The sequence below is a fragment of the Heterocephalus glaber genome, unplaced genomic scaffold (genome assembly GCF_053883595.1).
Source record: "Heterocephalus glaber isolate CG9 unplaced genomic scaffold, H.glaber_assembly_v1.0 deba00001463, whole genome shotgun sequence".
Classification (NCBI taxonomy): domain Eukaryota; kingdom Metazoa; phylum Chordata; class Mammalia; order Rodentia; family Bathyergidae; genus Heterocephalus; species Heterocephalus glaber.
Genome location: NW_028258310.1, coordinates 9,385,236 through 9,405,656, shown reverse-complemented (window position 1 = coordinate 9,405,656; position 20,421 = coordinate 9,385,236). Strand labels below are relative to the sequence as shown.

The following is a 20,421-nucleotide window of genomic DNA, read 5'->3' as shown; positions in this document are numbered from 1 at the left end:
TTAGACTATAGAAAATATACTTCTGGGGGTTTTGGGCCAAAGGAGTTTTAAAGAGGTAGAGTCACATGATAAGAAATAAACTGGTCTCTGCCCTTGTTTCCTAATACAAAGACCCTAAAACCCTTGAAGTATCTGAAATTTTGCATCATTTTGCCTGCTAACAAGATAACTGATAGCTAGGGACTCCTGGATAGCATTGGGATGGGGGCCAATTGCCAGGGTAACAGCTATGTAATTAGAAGGTTGGAACTTCTTCTATCTTCTGGGAGAAGGAGATAGGCTGAGAGTTAAGCACCAATGGCCAGTAATTTATTTAATCAATCACTCCTTTGTAATGAAGTCTCCAAAAAATCCAAAAATTATGAAATTGGGCAGCTTCTGGGTTGGTGAGCACAGAGAGATGCTGGGAAGTTGATGCTCTTGGAGAGGACATGGAAGCTGTGTACCTCCTTCCCTATACCTTGCCCTCTGCAATCCTTTCATCTGGATCTTGCTGCATTACATTGTTGTGTGATAACAGTGATATGGTAAATAGACAGTCTTTTGAGTTCTATGATCCATTCTAGCAAATTATCAAACCCAAGAAATGGGTCATGGGGGACCTCGGAGTGTATAGTTGGTTAGTCAGCAGCACAGTTAACAACCTGATCTTGAAATTGGTGTCCCAAGTTGGAGACAGGTCAGTCTGCTGGGACTGTGAGATCGTATGCTAATTGCAGGTAGATAGTGTCAGAATTGAACTGAATCATAAAACTTAGCTGGTGTCAAAAATCTTGTTGTTAGGAGAAAGAAACCTCCCCAATATTTCGTGGCCAGATATGAATATAAATGGTTTGCTTTCTTTATAGAGATAGAGAAACAGAAGCCCAAGTACAATTGGTGTGCATGTAGTTTAAGAAAATTTGTAGAAATATGACATGTGAAGATGACAGATAAGGTAGCAATAAGTTATAATGTTCCCACATTTGCTGTAGGCAATCATGGTAACTATAGAGATTAATTCAGCGTATTAGAATGCAGACAATCCCTGCTGCTTCTCTGAACACCCTCCCTCATCCATCCAAATCAGGATCAAGCATTTGTACTACTGAACTTCTTTGTGGCTTCTTTCCACTTTCACGCATTTGCTAACTGAAAGTCCTTTAGCAGAGTATGAAGCCTTAATTGCTGTGTAATTGCAGAAAAGACCTCACTATTTAGGAAAAACTTCTTCAACTGAATATTTTTCCTAAGATTATACTAAGAGATACTAAAAGATAAAGTTAGTATTTTTCCTGAGCTATCAGCCATATTGCTATTGAAATTTATTTGTTTGATAATAACATCTTTAGGAGCTTATGGATTTCTAAGAACATGTGCATTAAGACAGTAAGTAAATTGGCTTCAGGATCTTTATTATGTAGGCTGTGTGTGTTTATTAATCCTTTTCTAGGAATATAATTTACTGTGTTGCTATTATAAATGATATCTCAGGGTTGTCAGCTTATGTGGGCTACTTGGGATAAAAATCTATAGATAATGTCACTTAACAGCTACTTATTTAGTATAATTTGTTGACTGGATATTTAGATACAGTTTAACTGGGACCGCAAAATTTACTGATTTTGCCACTCATTCCATGAGCCCCAATTAGTATGATACTAGAGGGCCAGGTGTTACCTATACATGCAGTAGGTGATGGTACAGAGAGGGACCTTGAGTACAGGAGGTCCAGGTCTTTCATAATGACCAGTGAGTCTTCTTGTCCTTTGCTTTGGAGGCAGATACTGTCTCTGTTTGTTATGCAATTAGACCTATGCTAACATGCTGTGCAGAAACAAAAGTCATGGAGAATATCGATATGATTATCTTAAATATTTTATTCTTAATTTTGATATTCCCAATAAGATACTTATTCAATAAGGCAACAATGATTTTACCTCAAGCCATTGGGAATAGCTTCTCATCAGAGTTTGTATGATAAACTAGAGATTTAAGTTCAAACTTGCTTGAATTCTTCTTGACCACCTTTACTGCCACAGTGGCAAAATCATAGGCTGCCATATGGGATGATCTCACAGCTCTATACACTGAATTCATATTACAAGGCAAGCAATTCTTGGCTCTAATTCAGGCACTATGTGTCTCCCACCCAGGTGGTGGTATCATTGGATTAGATTTTGTATTCTTTTGGCTTAAAAGAAATGTAAACATTTTCCTGTCTATATGTAAATGACTTTTGACCTTGGTGAAGTCTTACGTTTTTCCTTTCATATATTTCCTTCGTGGTTCAGTCACACAATTGCAGATAATAAATAATATCTAAAGTTTGGAGTTTCATTATAATTGTTTGTCCTACTGGGATATTTTCAAAGGCTATTTGATTGGGACTAATAAAATAAATTTGTTTTCAGAAGTCCTAGAATTACAAACTTCAGAAGACTATTTTTTTCAGGCTGGAGTAGCTTAGTAAAATGTGTATAAAAGAAATAGTATTCATTGATTTTTCTTTTTTTTGTTTGTTTTTATAGCTGACATTGTTTATTAAATAATATGTTAGGGGCATTTTTCCATGTTAGCAAGTGTTATTCTATGTCATAGTTTCTTGGCTACATAATATTCCATGTTACCATTTCTGTTAGTTTTTTTAAAATTAATTTTATTGGTACATTTTATTGGTACACTTTAGGTATACAGTTTGTTTACATTTATCATTGGGTACCTGTACATGCTATATCTTGGTTCTTATTTTTTTCCCCATTACCTGTGAGCCCTTCACCCCCTCCACCCTTCCCTATTTACATAGATTTCATTTCCATTTTTTTTCTTTTCTCATAATTTTTCCTTTCCTTTCTTGCCTTTCCCCTTCCCCTCCCGCCACCCCTACTCCTTTAGATCTTTTCCTATTTCAAATTATCAATTATTCATTTTAATCATTTTCATCCTTATTTACACTTTCTGTTTCTCACACTAGAGATACCATTCGGTATTTACACGTGTGTCCTATTTATTTCACTTAAGAGTATGGCCTCAATATGCATCCATTTACCTATAAATGACTCTAGTTTCTCATCCTTTATGGCTGAGTAGTACTCCGTTTTATAAAAAAAACCACATTTTCTTTATCCAGTTTCCAGTTGATGGGCACTTGGGCTGTTTCCAAGCTTTAGCTATTACAAGCTGTGCCGCTCTGAACATGGGTGCACATATATCACTGTGGTATGACTCTTTTAATTCTTTTGGGAAGATAGCCAGCAGGGGAATAGCTGGGTCAAATGGGACCTCTAGCCCTAGTTCTTTGAGGTATCTCCATACTGACTTCCACAGTGGTTGCACCAGTCTGCACTCCCACCAGCAATGGAGAAGGGTTCCTTTCTTTCCCATAACCCCACCAGCATTTGTTATTGTTGATTCCTTGATAGCAGCCATTCTTTCTGGGGTGAGGTGGAATCTCAGTGCTGTTTTCATCTGCATCTCTCAAATTATGAGTGATGTTGAACATTGTGACAGCAGAGACATACCCTGAAAGAGGCCCTTCATCTTCATGGTTATTTTTTCTTCCCAAAATTAGTTTTATTATTTTGTTATTTTTCCTCTTCTCTTTTGCTCCTCTTAACTTTATTTTTTTCCCTACTCTTTGCAAATATTTGTTTTTCTCTCCTTTTTTCTTTTCTTTTCTTCTTTCTTTTCTCTTTCCTTTCTCTCTCTCTCTCTCTCTTACACTCACTCTCTTGCTCTCCCACATTGTTCATCTTCCATTTTTGTCCCTGTTTTGGTCCTCATTCAGAGTTCTTCTTTATTTTCCTAGTATTCTCTTTTTCCTTCTCACCTGTGTCCTCTGGCCACACTGCTAACCTTCCCCTATCCTTCTTCCCATCTGTCCCTCCCTCCCCAACCCCTTCTAACTCCCCATCCCAAAGGATAAAGTTGTTATATTGAAGAGTTTATTCACTACATGTTGGGTTGGTCTTTGATCTTGATTTAATTCACACAGCTAAAAGTGATAGATTAATAACTACCACAAAATGTCATTTTCAAAGATGTACTTGATGCAGTGGTGTTGCTGATTGTATCACTTGGGCTAAGGTGTTGTTATTGATCTAGTCAGTGAACCTTCCTAGTATAAGGAAAATGAGATAGCCTTAGAGTTATTAGAGACTCAAAACTTAAAGACCAGCTATATCTGGAAGACACTTCTGAGAAGCAATCATTCCATAAGGGTTCTAATTATAAGCAACAAAGATACTTACAATAAGCAATTTCAAACTATTGATTTTTCTTATATGAGTGACAGCTTTTCTTCTCCAGCTTTCATGAGAATGTAAATCTAAAATGTAGTCCATAATTTTCTTGAATGCTGAGTTCGTATTTCCCCTTTCATTGTTTACTAGCTTTTTGGCAGATAGCATGTACAATTGTTTAATATGGTTTCACAAACTCTGTGGTTTCACTGATGAGTGTCTCTAAATCATTTGCTGCTACCTGCAGTTATAATAAATTTAAAAGAAGCATCTTTAGAAAACTCAAACTTTTTTTCCTTCAGTAGCAGCACTGCCATAAATTGCTATGAAATACAGCTTCAGGTTGATAGCATCTATCATCTTACACGTAGTAAGACATTTAAACAGAGAATATAATGAGAAGTGTCTCAGCCACAGAGGGTCTCTCTCTTTTTTCAAAAAAATCAGCAACTACTTAGGCAATAATGAATTCTATGCTAGCTTACAAAGATTTCACACATACACAAATACACACTAAATATTAATGCTGTAAAAGTTCTAAATGTGCTTTCTTCTTTCTAGACTTGTGAATTTTTCCTATTTGATTTTTTCAGAAAAGAACATAATTAGCCCAGTTGGGCTTGAACTTACATTCATCCTGTCTCAGCCTTTGTAGCTTTGGGATTATAGGTATGTATGCCACCACACGTGGTTTATCTGCATCTAATGATTTTGGAGTTTTAATTATTATATTTATGTGTAATTAATGCACAGATCTTGAGCAAACAATTCAATGATTTTTGAAAATTGTATACACCTGTGCAACCACAACTCAAATTAAAATAAAAAACATTTCTGTAACTTTAGAAAGCTATTTAAAATTTTTTTTTACATCAGTTACTTTGAATGCCCAACACTTTCATATTTCTACCACCATTGATGAGAGTTTTGCTTGTTTTTGGATATCTATAAAGACAATTGGTCTCATTTAGACATATTATATATTTATTAAACATTTGATTTTTAAGCTTCTGGATTTTATTACATTTTTGTGCATGTGCTAAGGATCTATTAAAAATTTGATAAATATATATTATTGAATCACCTATCCTTTCCCCATTGATTTATTGGAACATACCATTCATATTTTATTTCATGTTTACCAATAAAAGCCAGGTCTTTTACTGGATCATCTATTTTGGTTTTCTATAACTGTATCTATACCACTGTATTATTAATATAATTTAAAATGAGTATTTTTATATGATAAGACACATTCTATGACCTTATTTTATTTCAAAATCACCTTGGGTGGGTGCTCTTTATCTTTTATACTCCAGATGGATTTTAAGACTGCTTGGTAAATCTCATGAAATAGATTATTTAAAGAAATATAATATCTTTGCAATATTGTTACCCATACATGAAAATGATATAACTGTCTTTATTCAAGTCTTTTTATGATTAAAAATTGTTTCATAAAATGTTGCACACTTTTTGTTAGCTGTATTCCTTGGTATTTGGTAGGTTTTGTTTGGTGGTGGGTGGAATGATACCTCCCCAGAGACATTCCTGTCCTAATCCCAGGAAGCCGTGAACATCACTGGTGTCACCATTTTATTAATTCAAACAAAGTATGGAAATTTCTTTTCTTTTTTTTTGTGCCGGAGATTGAACTCAGAACCTTGTGCTTGGAAGGCGGGTGCGGTGGTGCTGAGCTAAATCCCCGGCCCTGTAAATTTCTTTAACCTCCCTTATTTATAATATGTTTGTACTATATTAAATTTGTATTAAATATTTCCTCTATGTACATTAAGAATTACATCAGTCTTAAAAACTTTTTTCATACACAAGAGAAGAAAGTTGATTGTATTTATATATTTGCTTACCTTGTTCTTTTTTCTTTCCTGAAACTGAACAATTTTTTATTTATAGAGCTTTTAGTCACTGTTTTAGAATAGGCTTGCTGGTAACAAGCTTTTGATTCATCCGAGAATGATTTGATTTCTCCTTCATTCTTGAAATATATTTTAAATGGATATAATATTCTTGGCTGACAGAGTTCTTTTCTTTCATTATCTGTGAAATGTTGTACTGCTTTATTCTAGACCCCATGGTTTCTGATGAGAAATGCACTATGTAGGAAAAGTATCATTATTTGGCTCTTACATGTCCCTCAAAAGCCATACAATAAGGGCTTCCGGTAACCAGCCAGTGGCACAGTTGGAATGGGGCAGAACTTTTAGGAGGCAGACCTAGCAGGAGGAAGTTAGTCAAATTTTGTCACTGAGAGTGTTTCCTAGAAGGGGATATTGGGGCCCCAAGCCCCTCTGCTCTCTCTCTTTGCTTCCCAGGTGCCATGAGGTGAACATTTTTGCTCCACCACGTGCTTCTAGATGTTGTGCCTCCCTAAAGGCCCCTAAAACAATGGTGCTGAGGGACCCTGGGCTGATACCTCTGAAACCATGAGCCAAAATAAACCTCTTCTCCTTTAGGTTGTGTCAGGTAGTTTGTCACAGCAGCAAAAAGCCAACTGCTATCATTTCTTATTTTCTTCTTTTCAAAATATTTTTGTCTTAACTTCTCAAAAATTTGACTGATAAGCGTTGGGAAGGATTAATATAGGTTTATCCTGCTTGAAGATCACTTATCTTTTGAATGTGTAGGTTTATTTTGTAAATCAGATTTGAGGAATTTTTGAGTATTACTTCTTTTAGCTCTTTTTCAATCCTTCTCTCTCCTTTTCTTTTATGATTCTGAGGATTAGGAAAGTAAATCTTGTGTTGTAGTCCCACAGTCCTTTGCATTTTTTTAGTCTATTTTCCATCTGTTGTTCAGATTGAGTAATATATTGTTCTATCTTAGATTTTACTGATTCTTTTCTTTACCCCAACCTTTCTGTTGTTGAACTCATCCACTGAGTTTTATTGCAGCTATTTTATTTTTCAGTAACTCTGTTTCTGTAGGGGGCAAAGAAACCCCCAGGGAAAACAGAGACAGCTGGTGGATTTTACAACCCTTGCTAGCAATTCTATGTGCTCAGGGTATGGACATATTCAATTCTAAAGAGAGATATGACAGTGATATATAGATAGAAGCTGGGGATGACTGAGTGTACCAAATTCTGTAGCAAGATCTGCCATTGAATGGCAGCCTAATTCCTTATCAGTAGCATCTGATTGCATGCAGGTGAGGCAAAGACAAGGATCCCAAAGTTCTAGCAGAAAGTAGTTGAGACAGAATCAATACAATGCAAACCATACAGATCACATCAGAGGAGAACAATGCCGTGAAAAAGACTCTGAAGTGTCCTTCTGGAGAAACGGCTGCTCAAGAAAGGCATCAGCACAATAGTGCAATAAAATTGGAGATCAATAACATAAGAAACTGCAAAACACCCACAAACACATGGTAATTGAATAACACTCTCCTGAACAACCAATGTGTCACAGAGGAAATTAAAGAAGAAATTAGACAGTTTCTACAAGTAAATGATAATGCCAGTACAACATACAGGAATCTGTGGGACACAATGAAAGCAGTTCTATACAGGAAATTCATAGCAGTGAATGCCCATATTAGGGCAACAGAGAGAACTCAGTTAAATAACCTAATGCAGAACCTCAAGCTCCTAGAATAAGAAGAGCATAACAAACCCAAAGCTCATAAAGAAAGGAAATTATAAAGATCTGAGCAGAAATCAATGCAATGGAGACTAAGAGAATGATACAAAAAATCAGTGAATTGAAGAGCTGATTTTTTGAAAGAATAAATAAAATTGATAAAGCTTTAGCCAACCTTATCAAAAAAAGGAAAGAAAAGGCTCAAATCCATGCAATTAAGAACAAAAAAGGTGAAGGCACAACAGATCCAGCAGAAATCCAGGGGATCATCAATACCTACTCTGAGAACCTGTACTCTAATAAAATGGAAAACACAAAAGAAATGGACAGATTCCTAGATACATACAAATTGCCCAAGTTAAATGAAGAAGATATAGAAATTATAAACACTCCAATAACAATGAGTGAAACTGAAAATGTAATAAAAAATTTACCAACAAAGAAAAGCCCAGGTCCTGATGGCTTCACTGCTGAATTCTATAAGACATTTAAAGAAGAACTGTTGCCATTACTCTTTAAACTCATCAAGGAAATTGAAAGGGAAGCAAGGCTTCCAAATTCATTCCTGGAAGCAAGTGTGACTTTGATTCCAAAACCAGGGAAAGACCCAACCCCAAAAGAGAACTACAGACCAATCTTCCTAATGAACATAGATGCAAAAATCCTCAACAAGATACTGGCAAACAGAATACAGAGTGTTATCAAGAAGAGCATACATCCTGACCAAGTTGAATTTATCTCAGGGATGCAAGGATGGTTCAACACACGTAAATCAGTAAATGTAATTCACTATATTAACAGAGTCAAGGACAAAAACCATGTGATCATCTCAATAGATGCAGAAAAGGCATTTGACAAAATCCAGCACCCATTCATGATAAAAATGCTACAGAAAATTGGAATAGAAGGTCTTTATCTCATCCTGATTAAGGCTATCTATGAAAATCCAACAGCCACCATCATACTAAATGGTCAAAACCTGAAAACTTTCACGATAAAATCAAGAACAAGACAAGGATGCTCACTATCACTACTGCTGTTCAATATTGTTCTGGAAACATTAGCCATAGCAATTAGACAAGAGAAAGAAATAAAAGGAAGAAAGATAGGAAAGGAAGAAGTGAAACTGTCACTATTTGCTGATGATATGACACTTTACATAGAAGACCCAAAAAACTGAGTCAAAAGTCTTCTAGACCTAATTGACAGATTCAGTAGAGTACCTGGATATAAGGTCAACACTCAAAAGACAATAACCTTTTTATATGCAAATAGCAGACCCACTGAGAGAGAAATTTGGGAAATAATTCTTTTTACAATAGCATCTAAAAAAATGAAATATCTAGGAATCAATCTAACAAAGGAAGCAAAAGACCTCTACACTGAAAACTACAGCATTCTGAGGAAGGAGATCGAAGAGGATATAAGAAAATGGAAAGATATCCCTTGTTCCTGGGTAGGAAGAATCAATATAGTGAAAATGGCCATATTTCCAAAACTACTATATAGATTTAATGCAATGTGGGTTGAAATTACAAAAATATGCTTCACAGAACTAGAGAAAACAATCCAAAAATTCATTTGGAAGCAGAAGAGACCTAGAATAGCAAAAGCAATTCTGGGCAACAGAGACATGGCTGGGGGTATCACGATCCCCAACTTGAAACTATACTACAAAGCTACTGTGATAAAAACAGCATTGTACTGGCAAAGAAACAGACCCAAAGATCAGTGGAATAGATTAGAAGATCCAGAAACAACTCCAGACATACTCAGCCACCTCATCCTTGACAAAGGCGCTAATCACCCTCATTGGAGAAAAGATAGCCTGTTCAATAAATGATGTTGGAAAAACTGGATTTCAACCTGCCAAAGATTAAAACTAGACCCATACCTATCACCGTGCACTAAACTAAGATCAAAGTGGATTAAAGAGCTAAATATCAAGACAGAAACAGTAAACTTGCTGTAAGATAAGTTAGGTAGAACTCTCAATGACATTGGCATAGGAAAAGACTTTATGAACAAAACTTCAGTAGCATGGGAGCTAACACAAAGAATCAACAACTGGGATCTCATCTTATTAAAAAGCTTCTGCACTGCAAGAGAAACTACCAACAGAGCTAAGAGACAACCTACAATATGGGAAGAAATTTTTAGCAGCTATAACTCAGACAAAGGTCTACTATCTAGAATATATAAAGAATTGAAAAAAATCAGACCCCCTAAATTCAAAGATCTAATTCAAAAATGGGCATCCGAAATGAATAGACATTTCTCAGACAAAGAAGTAAAAACAGCAAATAAATATATGAAAAAATGTTCACCATCAGTGGTCATTAGAGAGATACAGATGAAAACAACACTGAGATTCCACCTCATCCCTCAAAGAATGGCTACTATGAAGAAATCAACCAATAACAAAAGCTGGCAGGGGCGTGGAGAGAAAGGAACCCTTCTCCATTGCTGGTGGGAGTGCAGACTGGTGCAACCACTGTGGAAATCTGTATGGAGATACCTCAAAGAGCTAGGACTGGAGGTCCCATTTGACCCAGCTATTCCCCTACTGGGTATCTTCCCCAAAGAATTAAAATAATCATACCACAGCGATATATGTGCACCTATGTTTATAGTGGCACAGTTTGTAATAGCCAAGGTTTGGAAACAGGCCAAGTGCCCATCAACTGGAAACTGGATAAAGAAGATGTGGTTTTTTTATAAAATTGAATACTACTCAGCTATAAAGAATGAGAAACTAGAGTCATTTGTAGCTAAATGGTTGCATATTGAGGCCATACTCTTAAGTGAAATAAATAAGACACACACATGTGTAAATACCGAATAGTATCTCTAGTGTGAGAAATGGAAAGTGTAAATAAGGATGAAAATGATTAAAATGAATAATTGATAATTTGAAATAGGAAAAGGTCTAAAGGAGTAGGGGTGGCAGAAGGGGAAGGGGAAAGGGAAGAAGGGAATGGAAAATTAAGAGAAAGAAAGAAAAAAAAGGAAACAAAGTCTATGTAAATAGGGAAAGGTGGTGGGGGTGAAGGGCACATAGGTAATGGGGGAAAAAAGTAAGAACTAAGGTACATCATGTTCAGGTACAAACACCCAATGATAAATGTAAATGTATTGTACACCTAAAATGTACCAATTAATACATAAATTAAAAAAAAAAGAAAGGCATCAGCTTCATGGGCCACTTCATTCCAAATAAGGTAGGACTCAGAGACCTTTATAATCTCTGGGGCCCTAGGGTGGATATGGTCATAAAAATATAGTAAAATCAATATGATTCAAGGTTGCTGCTGATAAGCTGTGAGTTTCCATAGGGAAGAAAATATAAAGTAGGGTTTTTCTAAGAGGTCAGGTGAAGGTTGAACTAAAGAAAGATGATAATTCCACAAGAGAAAGCCAAGACCCATCATTAGTAGAACAGTTAAAAAGATAAAATTAGATTTTTATTTCTTTCTGACTTTCTTGGTGTAGCAATCTGAAGAATTTAAAGACATTAAAAACTGGAATTTTAGGAGAGAAGCCTGGGCAATGTTTTTGACAACTTTATATAAAATACTCAAAGTTGACCTGGTAAGTTCCAAAATGAATGTTCCTATAATAGTTACCCAATATCTATTAATGCATATTTCAGTTGAGGAGTGAACAATAGCTTCTTTTCCTTATAGCAGTTCTTTGAGTATTTAGAACTATCTTATTTAAGAGCAGAAAGACTGTAAAAATAATTGCAGTCATGGTCCAACATATAGGGTATTAATATATTATTTCCATTAGATGAGAAAATTGAAATATTTTAGAGCTTTTCAGTGTTACCTTCCTTATCTGAAGAGCGTTAGATGCCATTAAAACTTGTTCTCAGATTTTCTTGAAGAATTTGGATTCTAGGAGTGGTATGCATGTCTTTTTAACTAACCAGAATAGATGGATTATAGCAGTGGTTCCAACTTTTGATATTTATTGTAAAACAAAAGCTAAATATTATAGTTTTTTTTGTAAGCCCTCAGAATGACATGACAATTTTGATGTACTATGGCACATGTGCCAGTATAAAGGACAAAAACACAACAAAGTTTGATTAAAAGAGACTATCCTTGAATAAGTCACTTTGAGATTTTGTTACATCATATCTAAGTGTGATTGGTTTTGCCTAATCTACACAGAGTGACGAGGAGGAGTGTGCGCTGAGTAATGCAGCTTTGGAACAGCTCAGCATTGTATCTTGGCTGTAGCTTTGAAAGCAATGCTTTGTATACATGGCAAATGTGTTCCTATTTTTTTTTTTTTTTAGACAACCACTTCATTAGTATTGCTCTCCTTAGATTCATTTTTTTCTCCCTTGGCTTTATGTTTGACAATAGTAACTACTCTTTATAAGGTTTCCTCCAGGGCCATACTTTTTGGAGAGCTTCATTGTTCACCTTCTGTACAGAGAATAACAATGAAGAGTTTTGTAAGAATTACCTATTAGTTTTGTGATTAAATTCTGGCTAAGAATCAGTAGAATGAAACCCTAAACTTCATTCCTAAATCACATCCTAAAGCTTTTTCTGAGCAGTTTTCAATCTCTGAGCACTGCTATAGAGCCAAATAATATCTATGTAGTTAAAAACAAAACAGACATTAATGATAAAACTAATACTTGTGATAGTTGACAGGAGTATTAATGTAGATTTTAAAATGTCTAAATAACAAAAAAAGTATAATGATTGAAAACTTGACTATTGAGTAACAAACTTTGGAAAATTGTATTTTATGGTTAACATGAAATTCCTGCTCCAGTGTGTTCTTTTCTTTTCTTGAAAAAGTGGAAGATCTTTTCCAAGTTCATTTGTTTCCTAATGAAAGGCAATTCTCTAAGTCCTTTTATCTCTTTGAATTTTCCCTTTGCCTTCTGTCACACTCATCCTCTGTCTTTTCCAATAGCTCCTTTCTCACCAGTCTGTTGATTGGAGTATTGTTGTTATGTGTAGTCCTAGTCTCAGGAGACTGAAGCAGAAGTAGGACTGGAGAAATAGGTCCTGTGTCTCCACTAAACAAGTCCCTATTTTTATCTCTTCACAGTCCCTGACAACCACTATTTTACTTTCTGTGAATTTGACTACTTTAGATGCTTCATGTAAGTGGGATCATACAGTTGTCTTTTCTGGCTGGCTTATTTCATTTACTGTAATACCCTCAAGGTTCATTCATGTGACAGAATTTCTTCCTTTTCAAGGCTTTTCAATGTATGTCTATACCACACTTTATCTTTTTATCCATTGATGAACACTTGGATTGCTTCCACTTCTTGTTTTTTGTGAATAATGCTGCAATAAAAATGAGACCATGAATACATCTTCAAGGTCCTGTTTACATTTCTCTTTGATATATATTATACAAATAGAATTATTGAATCAAATATTCATTCCAAGGCATCACCATACTGTTTCTACACTGCATAATGCACACAGCTTCCCATTTCTCCACATTCCCACCAACACTTATTCTTTTTTGTTTTTTCATAGCAGCTACCCTAGGTGGAGGTTTGGTGATATTTCATTGTGTTTTTGTTTGTATTTTTTAATGATTAATGATATCAAACTTTTTTCATATTCTTATTGGCAATTTATATAACTTCTTTAGAGAATTGTCTTTTCAAGACCATTTTTTAAAATTTTTGTTTGCTTGTTGAAGCACAAGAATTCTTCATATATTGTAGATATTAATGTTTTGTTGGGTCTATGATTTACAGTTGTTCCACCTTCTGCATACTGCCCTTCTATTCTCTTGAGTATGTTATTAGATGCACAGAAACTTTTAAGTTTCATATTATTTAATTTGTCTATTTTTGGTATTGTTGCCTGTGCTTTTCGGGTCATATCCAAGAAATCATTGTCAAATCCAATGTCATAAAGTTTCCTCATGTTTTCTTCCACAATTATAGAGAGTTTTAAGGTTCATTTTTAGGTCTTTACTTCATTTTGAGGTGTTTGAATGGTGTATAGATCCAACTTCATTCATTTGCCTATGGATATTCAGTTTCTCCAAAGCCATTTTGTCAAGACTGACCTTTACCCATCGAGTAATCTTTATGCTGTAACACAAGCTTTGTTTACTGTAGCTTTGTAATATGTTCTGAATCAGCAAATATGACCTCCATCTTTGGAGTGTAAAATACCAAATTTTCCCCTTTTCTTCCAGATTTTTTTTGTGTGTGTGTGTGTGTGTGTGTGTGTGTGTGTGTGTGTATTTGGAGTCATTTGTTTAATTTGTAAGGGTGGCTTTTCTGTTTGTAGAACAGAGAGAATAGAACCTGTTTTTTATGAAAAGCATAGAGATCAAATCAGAGGAAGCGACACATTCTGGGGTGCCTTTGATACAATGGACGGTGTGGGTGTTTGTTGGAAGAAAAGTAGCCACCATGACCTCAATAAAAATTTGCTTCCACTGCTACCCTTGAAACCCATGGGAGGAGCTTTCCCTCAAGCTTTTAACCATGTCTTTTAGTGTGTTTTTCTTCCTTTCACAATTTGTGGTTGTTGAGGATTCCATTCTGAAATTATAGGTTAAATCAAAACTTGAAACTTTGAACTTTGCCAATTGTACTGGCACTCATGAAATGACACTATATGATGTGCTCTGGGCATTCGGGTGGGCAAAGCAGACCCAATCCCAGCCCTCACAGGACTTCATGCAGCAGCCTCTTGTGAATGTGGACAGAGCCTGACATGTATCAAGTAGGAGGACAACTTCAAGTTTGCCTTTCTGGTTACAGAATATAACTTTCTAATTTTTCAAGGGCATGCTCTGATAAGTTTTCATGAAGATGAAGGGATACTTTTCTATTTTCTTTAAAGGAAATTCAAATACTTCATTGTTATGAAACAAAATCTGTGCTGTTCTATAACTTAATGAGCAGTCTTACTTTGAATACATTTAGGTTTTAATCAATGATTTATTTCCTTCTCTAAAGCCGTGAAAGATCCTCTCATGCTCTGCAGAAGTAGTGAGAGCCAAAATATTTGTTGGCAAGGGGAAAGAGGAGCAGAATTGAAGCCATGCTCTCCTACATGGAAGAAGGGGCCAAATTGTACCCAGACAGATTTTAAAAACAAGAATGTGTACTTTCTGGGAAATCCCATGCCCTGGAGTTGAAAATTTACTCATGAAAACAATTTTTTTTTCTAGAAGACCTTAATTACCTTCAGAGAAGTTAAAAACATTAAGCAGCAACCTAAGGCCTCAGTGCCTGGCATATAGTACATGCTATATAAATGCTAAATAGTAAATTTGAAATATCTACAGCTTTATTTGTTTTCTTTATTTGATTTTATTTGAAAAGCTTTGAGGTTTATAGCAAAGATGGAGAGAATTACTTTAATGAAGTTGGGGGAATATATACATAGTACAGGAACTTAAGTTTTGCTAGGAAATTTCGTAATAGGATACAGCAATATTATAAAATGTTCACAGCCTCTTTCATTTTTTCAAATGCAATCGTCTTTCTCTTGATATTAATATTTATATTTTTGATGGTTTTTGCTGATTTTGAATGGATTAGATCACACTAACCTGAAATAATGAGTCTATATTTATATGTTAACGAGCTTCTGAGAAATTAGATTAACAATTTATCATAAGGTGTTCAGTGTCCTAGAAACATCTTTTGTTTCTGGTTTTGTTCACATTCTGAAAAATCTCCAGCATTGAAATAGCATGGCAAAATTTTTTAGAGTTAGATAGCACTCTGAATTTATATTATGAAATATTCTTTCTTTGGATTGCTATGCATATCAAAGGTTGCAGATAGAGCCATGACAACATGAATCAATTTTTAAAAATGAATATGCCATTGGTTTACTGAATTATTTAATTTTCCTTTCTATGTGGGTGAAATTTTAGCTATAAAACATTCATTTTGCTAAAAATTCTTAATCAGGTTTATGAAAATATCCTTGAAATATTTACATACTCCAAATTTTCAGTTCCATAAAATAGCACAGAGCCTATGAAAACACTGATATGTTATATTAGCATAATAAGAAAGCATCTGTGAAATGTCCTGATAAAAGATTAGTATGCCAAGGTTTTGTCATTGTAATATGAAAAAGATGACTTTGGCAAAAAGTAAAACTTTAGAGTTTGGGAAATGTTTCTGATACTGAAGCTGCTGCCTTTGATTTTATTTTGTAGGTCATTGTTTCTCAGACTAGATGCTGAGTCCAGTGAGACTCTGAAGATATCATGAGTGTTCTTGGAGATCAGAGCAGACGAGATCCAACAGAGGTAGGTGGCAGTGGAGGATTGAAGGCAATTATATAAATGAACCTGATGCTCTCTCCCTCTGCTCTCCCTCATGTAGATTTCTTTCAGTTTTTTCAAATCTTCTGCTTTGCTAAAAGAGGAATGGCTACTGGTGAACTTCTCTTTACTTTCTTCCTTCCTTGGTAGTTATAACTAATGCTTATTGAGCAATTATTTTGTGCCAAGGCACAATATTCTAAGTGCAGACAGATAGTTTCATTTAAACCTCAGCATAATTCTGTGAGATGTATACTATTTATTTTCCCCTTCAGGTCATACATGGAGAAACTGAGGATTGGAGAGTGTTAGTGATTTGTAAAAGGTCATTTGGCTAAAATGAGGAATTGATTTTGAATACACTCAGCCTGAATACAAGATTCAAGTCTTCCCCATTGGTGTCTTCAATAGGGCACCTCAGACAGAACATTTGGGGAGGCTTTTTCAAAAGGCAAACATGCTTCCTCCAGTCATTAAGGAATGCCCTTTAGAACCCTCAGTCTCTGCTTAAGAATTAGATTGTCTAATGAGAGAAGGAGAAATTGTTATTTAAAAAATGTTCAGGAGACAGAGGTTGGCAAATGTTTGAAAGCCTTGTTAGTTCTCCAACTGCTCAGACTACTTTGACACAGTTACATATTATTTTTCATGAGGAGAACATTACTGTATAAGCCTACTTCAGTCTCTTTTTGAGAAAGGTACTAAAGTATGTCCCTCTCTCCCTCCTTTGCTCTCTTCTCCTGTCCTCTACTTCTTACAAGATAACCATGTAATACTGTGGTCATCCAGGAACATATTTAACAATTAAATTTTTGAGAGAATTCCAAACATGAATAAAAATAGGACTTCCAGTAATGTTGCCTTGAAAGGCTAGGGCAATTCCACACACAATGTTAAAGCAAAAATGGACAATATTATTAAAGACAGCTAGTTGAAGTCACTGAAAAAATTGAGAAAAATATCTTCTTTGAAGGCAGTTATTGCATTGGATAAGTACAGTAGTTGTATCTTTGCTGCTTAGGTGGGCTCCAGAAGATCAGCTCTGACACAAGAAAACTTCAGCCTTACCGGTGTGAAAGGGAGATGCCAGAGTTAAGAGCCCCAGAGGTACCAGTAAGGTACAGGGGGACTTTGGAAGCAAGAAATCCACCTTTACCTGACAGGTTGTTTTATTTTCTCCCTCACATATAATGTTGGGATATGTGTTACTACTGATAGGCTATTCTCTCAATGCTCTGAGAGGGTCTCTAGTCTCATAGTTTGTATTATGGTCTCCATGTTTCTCTCTCACTGTCTCTTTCTCTGTCTCTCTGTCTCTCTCTGTCTCTATCTTTCATTTTCTTGAAAAGCATTGCATATGTTGGGATATTGATGGAAGAGCAGACACTTTTGGACTTTATGTTTAACTTTGGTATGGATTGAAGTCTTCCTCTAGGAGGTGAAGTCTGCAAGTGTAGAGGGAAACAAATGCATTCTCTAAAAAAAAAATTCCTTGCCTTGGGCTAATATACCTAGATTTAGATATACCTAGAGGAGGAGGAAAACAAGATTTAGCCTAGCCTGGGCTCTTTACTTATCTTCTGCACTCCACAGCCATTAAAATGACGATTGATCCACACACATCACTCTTCAAGAGATCAATTAAATTTCTCTGAACTACACACACACACACACACACACACACACACATATATAATTTTTCATGCAGTTATGGAAGCTGAGAGGACACAAGATATTCAGTCAGCAAGCTGGAGGCCCAGAAGAGCTGATGGTAGAGTTCCAGTCTGATCTGAAAGCTTGAGAACCAGGAGGGTTGGTGGTGTGAGCTACAGTCTGAGACTACTGTCAGAAGATTGATAACTCAGCTCAAAGACTCTACAATCTATGCTTCTGACATGCAGAAGCTGGGCTGCTCCAAACTTTTGTTACCTGAATGTTCAACAACTCTAGTGAGGCTATTATAGAATCCCTCAGGCAAAAATGGAAACTGGTTAATATTTCTGGTTACTACTTGGTCAAAAGGAATAAATCTTAGAGATGATTGTTCTTGATCATAATAAAATGTAGCTGGAGAACTACAAAACCGACTACAACATAGGACAACCTTTGTAAAGACAGTGACAGAGAAAAACAGTGCCATGAGAATATAGGATGAGCAATGGAGGAGAGCATTTTAGTTGCTTTAATTTTTAAAATTATTTATGTTGGCCTTTGCTTGTTTTGGATGGCTTTTGTTTCTATTAGGGTAAAATTTGCATGCTATAAAATTCGCTATTTCAAAGTTCACAATTCATTGTTTTTCAGTATAGTCACAAAACATGTTCTGTTACTAGGAAATTTTATTTCCTGAGCCTTTTCATTTGACATTTAAAATAATCAGAACTGAGCATATGCTTGTAGTCCTAGCTACTTGGGTGGCTAAGGCAGAAGAATCTCAAATTCCAGACCAGCCTGGGGAACACAGTGAGACCTTTTCTATAAATGAATGAATGAATGAATAAATAAATAATAATTAGCATCTTTACTTGTTAAATGGCTGTTACTTGTGGTTCATTGTTTTCTCATTTTCTTGGAGCAATCCTGCGATTGGATATTCATTGGTGAAAGCCCCATGCAATAGGAAAACAACTTTGGATTACCAACCTATGTAAAACTTATTAATAGGTAGTTTTCATTGTAAGGATGGCTTTCTTTTCTTGGAGGGAAGGGGTATCTGTGACAGTTATTGTACTAGAGCAATAAAAAGACTGAAAATTATAATTATTTATAGTTAACTATCAGAAGTGTCTGTAGACTTAGCCTAGAAATGTCTCCAATCTCACACTTTGTATTCAACATCTGTCACATTGGATTATCAGACCTGTCTATGAATCACCTGCTATATGAATGCTAACTAAAATATGTCAACTTGAGTTGAGTAAGAATTGCCTCGAAGATTGCTGAGTTCTGAGTGTTTATGGATGACTGAGATGAGGTCCAGTAAACAGAAGGGGAAGACCCATGCTGGATGTGGGTAGCTCCAACCAATAGGCTTGAGGCCTGGATAGAATAAAAAGGGAAAGAAGAAGGAAGTGTTCCCATTTTGAAAAGCTTCAGTCTCTGCCATTGCCTTTAGACATTGGTTTCCAGTTGCTTCAGCTTTCAAACACAGACTTGCACTAGCAACTTTACAATGAGCTTCTAGGCTTTTAGGCTTTTAAACATTTTTTATTTGAAAACTTTTTTTATTGGATCACATTTGTAGTACATAATGATAACATTCATTGTGAGGAGTAGGATTGTGTACATGTTTTAGCTTTGATTGCTACTGGATACCCTGGCTTTCCAGCTTGCAGACAGCCATTGTGGATTCTTCTGTCTCTGATTCCACAAATGGCTCTTGTGGACTCCTCTGCCTCTGATCCTGTAAGCCTACTTCATAAATCCCCTTGCATAATTATGCATAATTTTTCTATTGATTCTGTTCTCCTTAAGAACCCTAAATAATACAATGAAATAGAAGGACATAAGTAATAATCATACAAGGAAACCTCAAAAATTACAATAACTTCACAGTACTGTTTACTTCTATTGTCTTTATCCATTCACAGTTTGCAGTGTTCATAATAGCAGTGTTAAGGAGAGAGTCCAGTCATAACATATAAAAATTCTTCTTTTGAGTGAAGATTTTCCTTTGATTATCTGTTGTACCAGTAGAAATTGTTGGCTTTGGGACAAGGAAGGCTGATGTTATCGATCCACTTTCTTTCTTCTTGTGCAATACTCACTGTTTGTCATTGAACGGCCCTTTCTTCTGTTAATGCCTGAAAATGAGCGCAACCAAGAGGTCCGTCTTACCAATTTTTAATACTGTAGTAGTGTATTTTACCTAATACTCAATGCTGATACTCTGGAGCCAATATCAGTCAGAGATACATTTTGAGTTATTTGTTTCTGGGGGCAAGAAATCTATTCTGAGTTGCTGAGTTGCTTTGTGTGTGTTTAGTGGTGCAAGACTCTGATGAAGTCTTTGGGCCTCTGCGCAAAGGTCAGATGAATGAAACCTCATCAAGGCCTGGTATGAAATTCTTTTTAGTACTTAGCAAGTCTAATTGTTTGTTCATTTTGTCTTTTTCCCCATTGGACTGGATGTCCCATGAAGGAAAGGGTTTTTCCTATTTACTTTAATTACCCACTATGTCCCATAACATCCTGCAAATGACAAACGTTCCATAAATGTTTATGTAATGAGTAAATGCTGAATTCCCCAAAACATCTCGTGTCTTCCTGCTTCCTGCTCATTTTTAGAGACAACTACTTTG

General features: G+C 35.7%; 1 long non-coding RNA gene across 2 annotated transcripts in view; it reads left to right on the top strand.

Annotated features, from left to right (window-relative positions):
* The window catches only part of LOC110351130 (uncharacterized), a 282,837-nt gene that overhangs the window by 11,340 nt on the left and 251,076 nt on the right, over window positions 1–20,421 (top strand). For both annotated transcript variants that reach the window (XR_002398214.2, XR_015438827.1), the window contains exons 2-4: window positions 4,814–4,889; window positions 16,013–16,105; window positions 17,142–17,283. This is a non-coding gene — a long non-coding RNA (uncharacterized LOC110351130). The remainder of the gene's footprint in view (window positions 1–4,813; window positions 4,890–16,012; window positions 16,106–17,141; window positions 17,284–20,421) is intronic.